The 12,206-nt window shown below is 36.0% G+C and overlaps 1 non-coding gene across 1 annotated transcript; it reads left to right on the top strand.

Moving 5' to 3' along the window:
• Nucleotides 1-438: 438 nt before the first annotated feature.
• Nucleotides 439-512, top strand: TRNAS-GCU (transfer RNA serine (anticodon GCU)). The gene has a single exon. It is a non-coding gene; the product is annotated as a tRNA-Ser (tRNA).
• Nucleotides 513-12,206: the final 11,694 nt, after the last annotated feature.

Raw genomic sequence — 12,206 nt, 5'->3', positions numbered from 1 at the left:
CAATGAACCTTCTGGTTCCTTAAAAGCCATTTGTAAGTAAGTCTTTTCTTGAGATTTAATTTTAAACTGAAATTTTCCAAACTATACTTCAAACATTACTTCACTGTGTGGATATAAATGAAAAATTGTGACGGTGTAGTGTATAGTTCTTGGGGTAGCTCAGTCGGTAGAGCGTTCGCACGCTAAGCGAAGGGTCTCGGGATCGATACCCGGTCCCGGAACAATTTTTCCTTGAAATTATTCAAACCTGCTTTACAAGGAGCTTCTACCTGAAAGCCAGATTTGTATAATACATTCGTTACTGGAGGTACGTTAACAGAAAGCCACAATTTAAGTCACACAGTATTTGTGTGCACTCATAGTTGAGTTCTGGCGTCTTGTCAGCTCATTTGAGTCGTGTGGATACAAAGGAAAAATTGTGACGGTGTCGTGTATAGTTCCTGGGGTAGCTCAGTCGGTAGAGCGTTCGCGCGCTAAGCGAAGGGTCCCGGGATCGATACCCGGCCCCGGAACAATTTTTCCTTGAAATTATTCATTACTTCAATGAGTTTTGTGCTACAATAAGTAAGAAAATTATGTTTGTAGATGACTTGAAATAGCTCCGAGAAAATATATGCCACATAAAGAAATTATGTTTGTACAAATATTTCCGGAGGTAACTTAAAATACTGTAGTTGTGAGAAAATAGATGGCAAATAACAAAATTTGTTGTATAAATATTTCTCAGTTGGCTAGAAATATTGTTGTGAAAATAGATGTTTTTTTATTTTTATTTTATTGGGTTATTTTACGACGCTGTATCAACATCTAGGTTATTTAGCGTCTGAATGATATGAAGGTGATAATGCCGGTGAAATGAGTCCGGGGTCCAGCACCGAAAGTTACCCAGTATTTGCTCGTATTGGGTTGAGGGAAAACCCCGGAAAAACCTCAACCAGGTAACTTGCCCCGACCGGGATTCGAACCCGGGCTACCTGGTTTCGCAGCCAGACGCGCTGACCGTTACTCCACAGGTGTGGACAAATAGATGTTAAACAGAGAAATTACGTTTATACAAATATTTCTTGAAGTGGTTTCAAATACAGTACCTAGATAGTTCCGTGAAAATAGAATCAAATAAGAACATTGTTTTTATAAATTATTTCTGGAGGTGGCTTGAAACAGTTCCGAGAAAATAGATATCAGATAAAAAAATTGTTTTTATAAATAGGCCTACTCCTGAAGTAAGATAAATGTCACGTGATCTATGGCGATTCCTTGGCCTCATCTCGCCAAATATCATCTCGCTATCACCAATCCCATCAACGCTAAATAACCACGTAGTTGAGACAGTGTCGTTAAATAACCAAGTAAAAAAGAAGTTGGCTTGAAATAGTTCCGTGAAAATAGATGTCAAATAGACAAATAACATTTGTACAAATATTTCTGAAGGTGACTTGAAATAGGTACGACAAAAAGATGTAAAATAAAAAAGTTGTGTTTGTACAAGTATGTCTGGAGGTAGCTTGAAATACAAGTAGTTCCGAGAAAATATATCTCTGGTAAGGAAATTATGTTTGTGTAAATTATTTCTGGAGGTGACTCGAAATAAAATAAACGTCCAATAAGGAAAATTGTGTTTATATAACTCTTTCTGGAAGTGACTTGAAATATTTAAGCAAAAATAGATGTCAAACAAAGAAATTATGTATATACAAATATTTCTGCAAATGACTTCAAATAATTCCGTGAAAATAGATGTCAAGTAAAGAAACTGTCTGTATAAATATTTCTGAAGCTGAGTTGAAATAGTTTCGAGAAAATAATGTTGAATAAGAAAATTGTTTGTAGGCCTATAAATATTTCTAACGGTGACTTGAGATAGTTTCGAAAAAAATGTCTAATATAAAGAATGTTTCCGAGGTGGTGTTACAAATTTTCAGGGGTGATGGCGAAGGGCACATGTATCAATTTGAAATAAGGAACCATGGTCCGTAAATGACTGAGTCGAAAGTTATAAGCAAAAATAGTTGTGTGGAAATGGAATTGTAATTTGTTACCACGTGCCCTCCTTCCCTTAACTTTTGGAACAGTCGTGGAAAAATGATATGGGCCGGATGTCTCCTATGTGGGTACTTGACCGGATACAATCTATAAGCTTGTCTACTGTTCCCATTGGCTCATCCGTATTCGAAAATCTGGTCTGCTTATTCCGCTCTCATGTACTCTTCCATTTCACTAGGACTGACCGACTGGACACTGCAACTTGTACACATAAACTGCTGTCTACAGACGTGCATATCAGGACCGACCATGTCCGTTACACATTACGCTATCTGCATTGCTTTAGTGTAGTTTCCTGTCCCCACCCCTCAGACCGCGCACTGAATGGAATACTGTAAGTAGACAACGTAAACAAAGTCAGATGAATACAGTATGTGTAAGATGTACAGATAAATACACATAAATAAGGTGTACAGAGAAATGAAGTTATGTAATTTCCACAGAATTATTTTTGCTTGTAACTTTCGACTCAGTGATTTCCGGACCAGGGTTCCTTATCTCAAATTGATACATGTGCCCTTCGCCATCATCCCTGAAAGTTTGTAACACCACCTCGGAAACACACTGTAGAAGTTATATTTCTACAAAATTGGAGGTGATTTGAAATAGTTAGGTCAAAGTGTACGAGTATGTCAAAAAAAGAAACTGTGTTTGTATCAATATTTCTGGAGATGAGTTGAAAGTACATGTGAAATAAGGAAATTATGTTTGTAGAAAATATATTTCTGGAGGTGACTAGAGATAGTTTACACAAAATATATACCAGATAAACAGATGTGTTGCGGCAAATATATCTAGAGATGACTTAAAATAATTCCAAGTAAATCTATACTTACTTACTTACTTACTTACTTACTTACTTACTGGCTTTTAAGGAACCCGGAGGTTCATTGCCGCCCTCACATAAGCCCGCCATTGGTCCCTATCCTGAGCAAAATTAGTCCATTCTCTATCATCATATCCCACCTCCCTCAAATCCATTTTAATATTATCTTCCCATCTACATCTCGGCCTCCCTAAAGATCTTTTTCCCTCCGGCTTCCCAACTAACACTCTATATGCATTTCTGGATTCGCCCATACTTGCTACATGCCCTGCTCATCTCAAACGTCTGGATTTAATGTTCCTAATTATGTCAGGTGAAGAATACAATGCGTGCAGTTCTGTGTTGTGTAACTTTCTCCATTTTCCTGTAACTTCATCCCTCTTAGCCCCAAATATTTTCCTAAGAATCTTATTCTCAAACACCCATAGTCTCTGTTCCTCTCTCAAAGTGAGAGTCCAAGTTTCACAACCATATAGAACAACCGGTGTTTTATAAATTCTAACTTTCAGATTTTTCAACAGCAGACTGGATGATAAAGGTTTCTCAACCGAATAATAACAGGCATTTCCCATATTTATTCTGTGTTTAATTTCCTCCTGAGTATCATTTATATTTGTTACTGTTGCTCCCAGTACATCTATAACAAATAAGAAAGTTGTGCGCGTAAAAGTTTGTAGAGCTGAATTGAAATAGTTTCAAGTAAATCTGCATCAAATAACAGAGCTGCGTTTGTATAAATATAAAAATAATATTTTCCAGAACATGACAAGTTAATGAATGCAAGCTGGAATCGTAATGTGACGTCGTAGATAGGGTTTTTTAATTGGGTTCTGATTGCACTGCGTCGTTTTTTAATGGGAAAGGACAAATCCGGGCCAGATATCCATTACACTGCAACGGATTAGGACAAATCACCTAATTTAAAAAATGTAACAATCAGAGGGGCAGCTACTCCTGCTGAATGATCTGCAGTCCAGATTGATTGGGCCACGCAAATGCATCCCAGAATCGTTAATTCTTTGTCCTGCAATTTCGGTTTTGCTTGTTCACTAACGATCCACCAAATAAAACATATCACAGGAGATTCGATGAAATTGGTTGGATGAGGACAGAAAGAAGGAAGTGGGTCCTGTGTTAGCTCAGTCAGGTGGAAATTCTTGTCAAGGGTCTGGAGCTCGATTACCAGATATTGTAGCTATGAATTGTGTGACGAACTGTTAGGCAGGTTTTTCCCATTGGTCAACTGTTGTAGTCATATAATTCTATTAAAGACGGTGACGGCATGAGGATGGTAATGTTTAAGATGATGAAATGTATTATTGTATTAATAGACCTACTATTGCTACTGCAGCTACTACTGGAGATATATTGGTGATGATGGCGATGCTGATAATAACAGAAATGAAGATGTAAATGATGATGGTGCTGGAGTTGTATATGAAGATTAATATAAATAAATATGAAGCCAAAGTGATGAACAAAATTATAAAGAGAGAGAATTGAAAAGATTGAACAGTAAGGATAAAAGGAGAATGAACACTATGATAGGACCTAGAGGAAGATGAGAAACAGTGAAGAAGAAACGGTAAATGATGATGACTAAGATGAAGAAAGAGTGAAATAAGGAAAAGAGAATGAAGAAGATGAAAAACGAAGAATTATGAAGAAAATGAATGAAAAGAAATTGAGAATGACAAAATGGTAAAGATAAAAAAGAAATAAAGATTAATGAAAAAATGAGGAAAAGAAGAAGTATGACCAAGAACAAGTCGAAACGCGGATTGACCAAGAAGAAGAACAAACTGAGAATGAAAAAGAAGAAGAAACGGAAGTCAAGAATAAGAATAAACTGAAAAAATCAAGAATAAGAATAAACGTAGAAGATCAAGGAGGAGAAGAAACGGAGAAGATAAAGAAGAAGAAACGAGAATGATCAAGAAGAAGAAATTGACTATGATTAAGAAGAAGAAGAAGATGATGAAGAAACTGACTATGATCAAGAAGAAGAAGAAGAAACTGACAATGATCAAGAAGAAGAGACCGAAAGTGATCAAAAAAAAAGAAGAAACTGTGAAATATCAAAAAGAAGAAGAAAGTGTGAATGATCAAAGAGAAGTAATTGTGAATTATCAAAAAAAGAAGAAACTGTGAATTATCAAAAAGAAGAAGAAACTGTGAATTATCAAAAAGAAGAAGAAACTGTGAATTATCAAAAAGAAGAAGAAACTGTGAATGATCAAAAAGAAGAAGAAACTGACAATGATATAAAATAGAAGAAACTGGCAATGATAGAAAAGAAGAAGAAACTGACAATGATTAAGAAGAAGAAATTGGGAATGATCAAAAAGAAGAAGAAACTGTAAATGATCAGGAATAAAAAGAAACTGAGAATGATGAAGAAGAAGAAACTGAGAATGATCAAGAAGAAGAAACTGAGAATGATCAAGAAGAATAAAGTGCGAATGATCAAAAAAGAAGAAGAAACTGAGAATGATTAAGAATAAATTTTTGAATGATCAAAAAGAAGAAGAAACTGTAAATGATCAAGAAGAAGAAGAAGAAACTGAGAATGATCAATAAGAAGAAACTGAGAATGATCGAGAAGAAGAAGAAACTGAAAATGATCAAAAAGAAGAAGAAACTGAGAATAATCGAGAAGAAGAAGAAACTGAGAATGATCAAGAAGAAGAAACTGAGAATGATCGAGAAGAAGCTTAGAATGATCGAGAAGAAGCTGAGAATGATCGAGAAGAAGAAACTGAGAATGATCAAGAAGAAGAAACTGAGAATGATCGAGAAGAAGAAGAAGAAGAAGAAACTCAGAATGATCAAGAAGAAGAAGAAATTGCGAGTGCACAAGAAGAAGAAACTAAGAATATCAAGGAGAAAAAACTGAGAGTCATCAAGAAAAAGAAGAAGAAATTGAGAATGACAATGAAGAATAAAAATTTGAGAGTAATGAAAGAATAAGAAACGGACAGTGATCAAGAAGAGGAAAATGGAGGAATGGAGAGTGATCTACAAGATGAAGAAACTTAGAATGATCAAGAAGAAGAAACGAAGAATCATGAACAAAACGCAGAAGAAACTGTGCATGATCAAGAAGGCGATGGAACTTAGTTTTTTAATAAAAGGAGGAGAAGAACAAAAAATAGAAACTGAGATCATGAACTAAATGAGGAAGAAACGAAGTATGACAAACAAGATGAAAGAAAGAGATTGAGAATGGTTAAGAAAGCGGAAACGAATCAGAGAATGACTGTGAAGGAACGAATCTGTGCATTCCAATTATTGGTGAGCTAAGACAAGATGGATCTGTGTGCTGCGGGGAACCACGGACCGCAAGCTTCTCAACCAGCCGAAGCTAGCTTCAGAACAAATCTTTGTTTTACCATTTACAAGGAGACTCGATACTGATGTTCTCCTCTAATTAGCCCGCCTCACACCCCTCTGGGCTGTGTTTGCCTGCGCAAGGCGCCCCCTGTTGACACACGGTCAACACTGAATAGGTCCAACAAGTTTCATTAGCTAACTGCCTGCCACGGAGTGCCCCGCAATTCAGGAGCCTCTCGACCTACCGGCTCTGATTTAAACGGCTCCGGTTGGTTAGAACGTCGGAGATCAGCTTTAGAATTAAGCGTGCTGCATTCTTTGTACTCGTATCAATTCTAGTCGTCTAGAAAAATTATGAGTGCCTACTATATCAGCATAATTATCTTTATCCATGACCATATCGAAAAACATGCCTTTACTAAATACTTTTGCGTTTGTAAAGTAGGCTTTTATTCAACATTACTTTATTTCACTAGTGAGATAAAGACTTTCCCTCACAGTTTGAACTTTATCTCACAGTATTTTCCTAGTACCCGGGTACACACGTATACTTTTCCATTGAACTATTACTCAAGAAGTTAATATATTAGTTACAAGATGTCACTACCTCTACTTCTTTATTACCATTTCTTAATTAATATACATACACTCAATCCCCTTCTCTTTTCTCTATCTACTATGTCGTAATTTGTGCATTGCATCCATATCTAATATGCATTTTTTTAAATCTTGTAATAATTTACCTTTTGGGATGCGAGGAAACCTGAACCTGCGAAGTTGGGTTTATAGGATTTTAAAACAACACGCGTTAGCCAACTGAGATAACCGGACACGAGAATAAATTAGGTTTTAATATTCCTCTTAAGTTTACATTAGTAAAATGAGAAATTATTTTAATCACATTAATCCCTAAAACTTCAAAAAGACGAAAATACACTTTAAAATGAAAAAAATATATATTAAAATTATATAATTAATTATAATTTGTTATTTATCCAACGCCTTAGATACAATTCTTCATTAATCATGGCCTCCTACATTATAACCTACCTAGTACACGTATCGATTTTAAAACCCATGCCATGATATGTGATTATATGAGGACTTATTTTCAACATATTTTCTTTTATAAAACATAATTTTTCGTTATGGTCATGGATAAAATTACGTATGGTACTTGTGAGCGTGATCTTTATTGCGCTCGTGTAATTTAAGCACTCGGCTGACGCCTCGTGCTTAAATCTTTCCACTCGTGCAATAAAGATGCACTTACCTCACAAGTACCATAAATAACTATTATGCTCGACCATGCCGAAATGTAGTAATTATACATCTGGTAGCAGCCCTTTAATGGGCTTCATTAAAGTACACCTATTAATTATAGTTCAGGTGTTCCACCAATCAGAAAACACCATTGTAGCAATATGAAAGCGCAAGTATCGATTATTCTCGGATATGCAATCGAAAGACAACTAGCGAAACGTCACGGAGGCTGGAAATCCAATACTGTCGCAGAAGGTTATGTTCTGTTACTATAATAATTAGCGTTAATTGTAAATAATATTCAAATAAATTCAATTTGTCATCTCTTTTTTCAATGTCTAAATCAATTTCAAGGTTATATCAAGATTAATTTTCATTTTACTCTCTAAATTATATCAAGGTCAATGACATTTGTTCCTCGGAAAAAATCAATACTTTCGCGTCTGCGCACATCTCACAATTTACGAGATATTGCACAAGGTAAGTTCCGCTCCTCAATCAGATAAGAATAACATGAATACTTCTGAATAATTTCAAGTTAGAAATATGGTCGAGCATAAAACGTCGTATGAAACTTGCCTATAATGGTAATTAAGACGCTCGTAAGACAATTATGAAACTCGCTTGCGCTCATTTCATAAACATACTCGCGTCTTAATTACTACCATTATAGGCTCGTTATATAATGTACTATTATGTGTTCATATAATATAAATGAAATCGTAGTCGTTATTTGGACATTCTTCTTTTGTCCAGTAACGTAAACACAGAATAAATATGGGAAATGCCTGTTATTATTCGGTTGAGAATTTTTTATCATCCCGTCTGCTGTCCAAAAATCTGAAAGTTAGAATTTATAAAACAGTTATATTACCGGTTGTTCTGTATGTTTGTGAAACTTTGACTCTCACTTTGAGAGAGGAACAGAGATTAAGAGTGTTTGAGAATAAGTTGCTTAGGAAAATATTTGGGGCTAAGAGGGATGAAGTTACAGGAGACTGGAGAAAGTTACACAACACAGAACTGCACGCATTGTATTCTTCAACTGACATAATTAGGAACATTAAATCCAGACGTTTGAGATGGGCAGGGCATGTAGAACGTATGGGCGAACCCAGAAATGCATATAGAGTGTCAGTTGGGAGGCCGGAGGGAAAAGACCTTTAGGGAGGCCGAGACGTAGATGGGAACATAATATTAAAATGGATTTGAGGGAGGTGGGATATGATGGTAGAGAATGGATTAATCTTCCTCAGGATAGGGACCAATGGTGGGCTTATGTGAGGGCGGCAATGAACCTCCGGGTTCCTTAAAAGCCAGTAAGTAAGCAAGCAAGTAAGTAACGTAAACCTATCCAGCGAAGGGTTAAAAAAATTAACATGAAACTGTTTCTATTTTACTCATACCCGGAGTCAAATTGGAGAGTTTTTAGAAAAAAAACAACCGTAGTCCAAAAACATAAATTTTCAGGAGAAACAAAAAAAAAACTATCTGGCATGGGATTTGTTGACACTTCAAGCATGGATAACTATATAATAGGGTACAAAACTGCGGTCAGCACCATCTGGCGACAGGGGGCTCAAATAAGATGATCAGCGCCCAACGTCGTAGGTGGTGAACATTAGAACTACGTGTTGGGCACATTACCCAGAGTTCTTTATTTATCCGTTCGAGATGTTGCTCGAGAAGACAAGATGGCAGACAGAAACTTGCTAATAAGTGAACATAAAGTGATACTACGTGTGTGTATAAGCAGTGAATGTTAAACAGTAATGTTTATGGACGTTGTAAAAATAGTGTTGTCGAATGTATTGTAAAGTAATAGCAATATAATAAATTGAACTATCTAAGTAGTTTTTGCAGACTTTTCCATTGCGCTGTACAATAAATGCCCAAAGAATACAATCCCAATAAATTATCTAACTTTTCGCTTTATTTTCTGTCTCTGTGGTTATATTTTAATTGGGTAGTGTAAAATAGATGGTCTCTTTTATCTTCCTGTTGGCTCCGGTAAGAATTTTCAGTAGAAGATGCTGTGAGGAATAAAAATGTAAATGTTTTATTTTAAATTGGGTTAGTTGAGAATATCGATGAGGGTGGGAGGGAATACTTTCTGCACAGTTTAATATTTTCGTCACCAGGTGCGCTGCTAAATGCATGGAGTAATTAGTTTTTATTTTCGCTACTTGGTGCGCTGTAATAAGTTCTCCTATTCCCAACAGGTGGTAGAAAGATCAATTTCTACATTAGCGCCTCTAGCATGTGTTACGGGAAACTCAGTAAGTTTCGCATCCTATTATATATTTATCCATGCTTCAAGTATGAAATTCATCTTGCTAATTCTTAAGGTGTTGTGGAAACTTTGGAAAACTGAAGTACATTTATAACTTAAATTGGTTCATATATAAATTCCACAAAGGTAGCTGACCTTCAGTAAGACACAGCATACTAAACAAATAAAATAAAAATAAACATTTGTGTTATCAGTATTATGATTATTATTTTCAAATGGAAGCTACCCTTGGGAAAGTACTTTTATTGAATAATTACTAGTAATCAGATAGAATATAAAGAAATTTAGGTGTAGAGGTGATTATATAAAATATGAACAGAATATTTCATTACGTCTACAGCAATAATTTTCAAAATTTTTAAAGGAATTCCAAAATACTTAAAACATTCAACTGAGAATTTTGGAATTGTTCCCTTGCTCCGAAATACTTCAATCTGTCCTTTATATGATAACAATCCCTAAATTAAATACATATGTAAATGCAGGTAACTGTGGACAATGGTTATTTTAAGAAAAATACTCTGTTGTGGCTGAAGTGTGCCTCTCCTTTAATCTTCATTTTCTTTATTATATCCTGCTTCTTCTCCTTTCGTTACTTACGTTTTTTCCATGGGGTTACTTCTGCACCTAAAGATGACTTCATAACTAATAGCTACAACAATTCACGTGCTAAAGTATTTCTCTCTGAGGTGGCTTTTGCCGTGCACGTAACATTCAGTACTGCCAATCTACAGCGTGAGTATAAATGACTTCCCTGATTACGGCAATTATTTGTGGACAAACGATTGAAGATAGAAAATTTTTAATTATACTAGTATATGGTGAAACTCTCCAAGTTTTTAAACATACCTTATAGCTGCTCGATATGTGCTCCCCTTGTAACCCTGCAGACATCAAGCCGGTAGTCCAATTCGTCCCACACACGGCTAAGTGTATCCATATCGATTGCAGCGATGGCGTTGATGATGTGAGCTCGTAGTTCTGACAGATTTTGCGGTAATGAAGGTACAAAAACAGAGTCTTTAACATACCCCCACAGATAGAAGTTACACGGTGTTAAGCCAGGGGAACGTGGAGGCCAGGACAAGAGCTGCATGTCGTCTCTCCCCGCGCGACTAATCCATCTGTTTGGCATCCAGTCGTTCAGGAATGCCCGGACTTCGATGTGGAAGTGAAGTGGAGGGACGACATGTAGCTCTTATCCTGGCCTCCACTTTCCCCTGACTTAACACCGTGTGACTTGTACCTATGGGGGTACGTTAAAGACTCTGTTTTTGTACCTCCATTACCGGAAAATCTGCCAGAGCTATGCTCCCGCATCATCAACCCCATCACTGCAATCGATATGGATATACTTAGACGTGTGTGGGACGAATTGAACTACCGACTTGATGTCTGCAGGGCACAAGGGAAGCCCATATCGAGCACCTATAAGCTATGTTTAAAAACTTGGAGAGTTTATCCATACACTCGTATATTTAAAATTTTTCTACGTTCAATCGTTTGTCCACAAATAATTTTCGTAATCAGGGAAGTCATTTATACTCACGCTGTACTACAGCTTACAATTGTATGGATAAATGTTTGAAGATGATATGAATAGGATATTTGTAAATGCTACCACAAAAAAGTCTTTGGACTATGGTTGTTTTATGAAAACCACTGAAAATTTCCACTCCTATAACATAGGCCTATGCCGTTCTTTTCTCCTAACAACTAATTTTGTAGATAGGCACTACATAAGCTCACCATATGCTTAATATCTCAAATTTGCATTTTTTGGGATATGATTCTTTTCTTTTTATTTACATTTTAAATGGAACTTCCGTTAATATATCCATGAGGTCATCATAACGAAGCGACTTTAAACCTCAAGACATAGATAAACGATGTAGGCCATGTCTGTTGTTCACATTAGGTATTGTTCTTTTGTTTTGCCAGCAAATGAATGTAGCCGTATATTAAAAACAAATAAATGTTACCTATGCTACATTACAGCGGGACTTCATTTAATTTTTTTAAATATTTATTACGGAAATGTTACAACAGAGCATTACAAACTTATTTTTGAAACTTACTTCCGCACAGAAATTTTAGTTGGGGAGTTGTGTCGTTATGATACTGATCATTGCGTGAATGAATTTCTAGTCACAATTTCAGCCACTTCCTCGACGAAACCTTCACAAGATAATGATAACCATCAGTGGTCTTCAGAATAAACTTAGGGTGTCATTATTCATAAATAAATTTAATAATAATAATAATAATAATAATAATAATAATAATAATAATAATAATAATAATAATAAACGTATTGTGGGTCCCTATCACCACGGCATGGCACATCCTCAGGTTGAGGATCGAGGAGACGGCCTCCACATATGGAGGGTAGCTGTGAATATATTGAATAAGCAGTCGCGGACAGCCGATTAGGGATGGTCCTCCAGC

Source organism: Periplaneta americana, chromosome 8, assembly GCF_040183065.1.
Source record: "Periplaneta americana isolate PAMFEO1 chromosome 8, P.americana_PAMFEO1_priV1, whole genome shotgun sequence".
Lineage (NCBI taxonomy): Eukaryota > Metazoa > Arthropoda > Insecta > Blattodea > Blattidae > Periplaneta > Periplaneta americana.
This window is presented reverse-complemented; position numbering and strand designations above follow the sequence as displayed.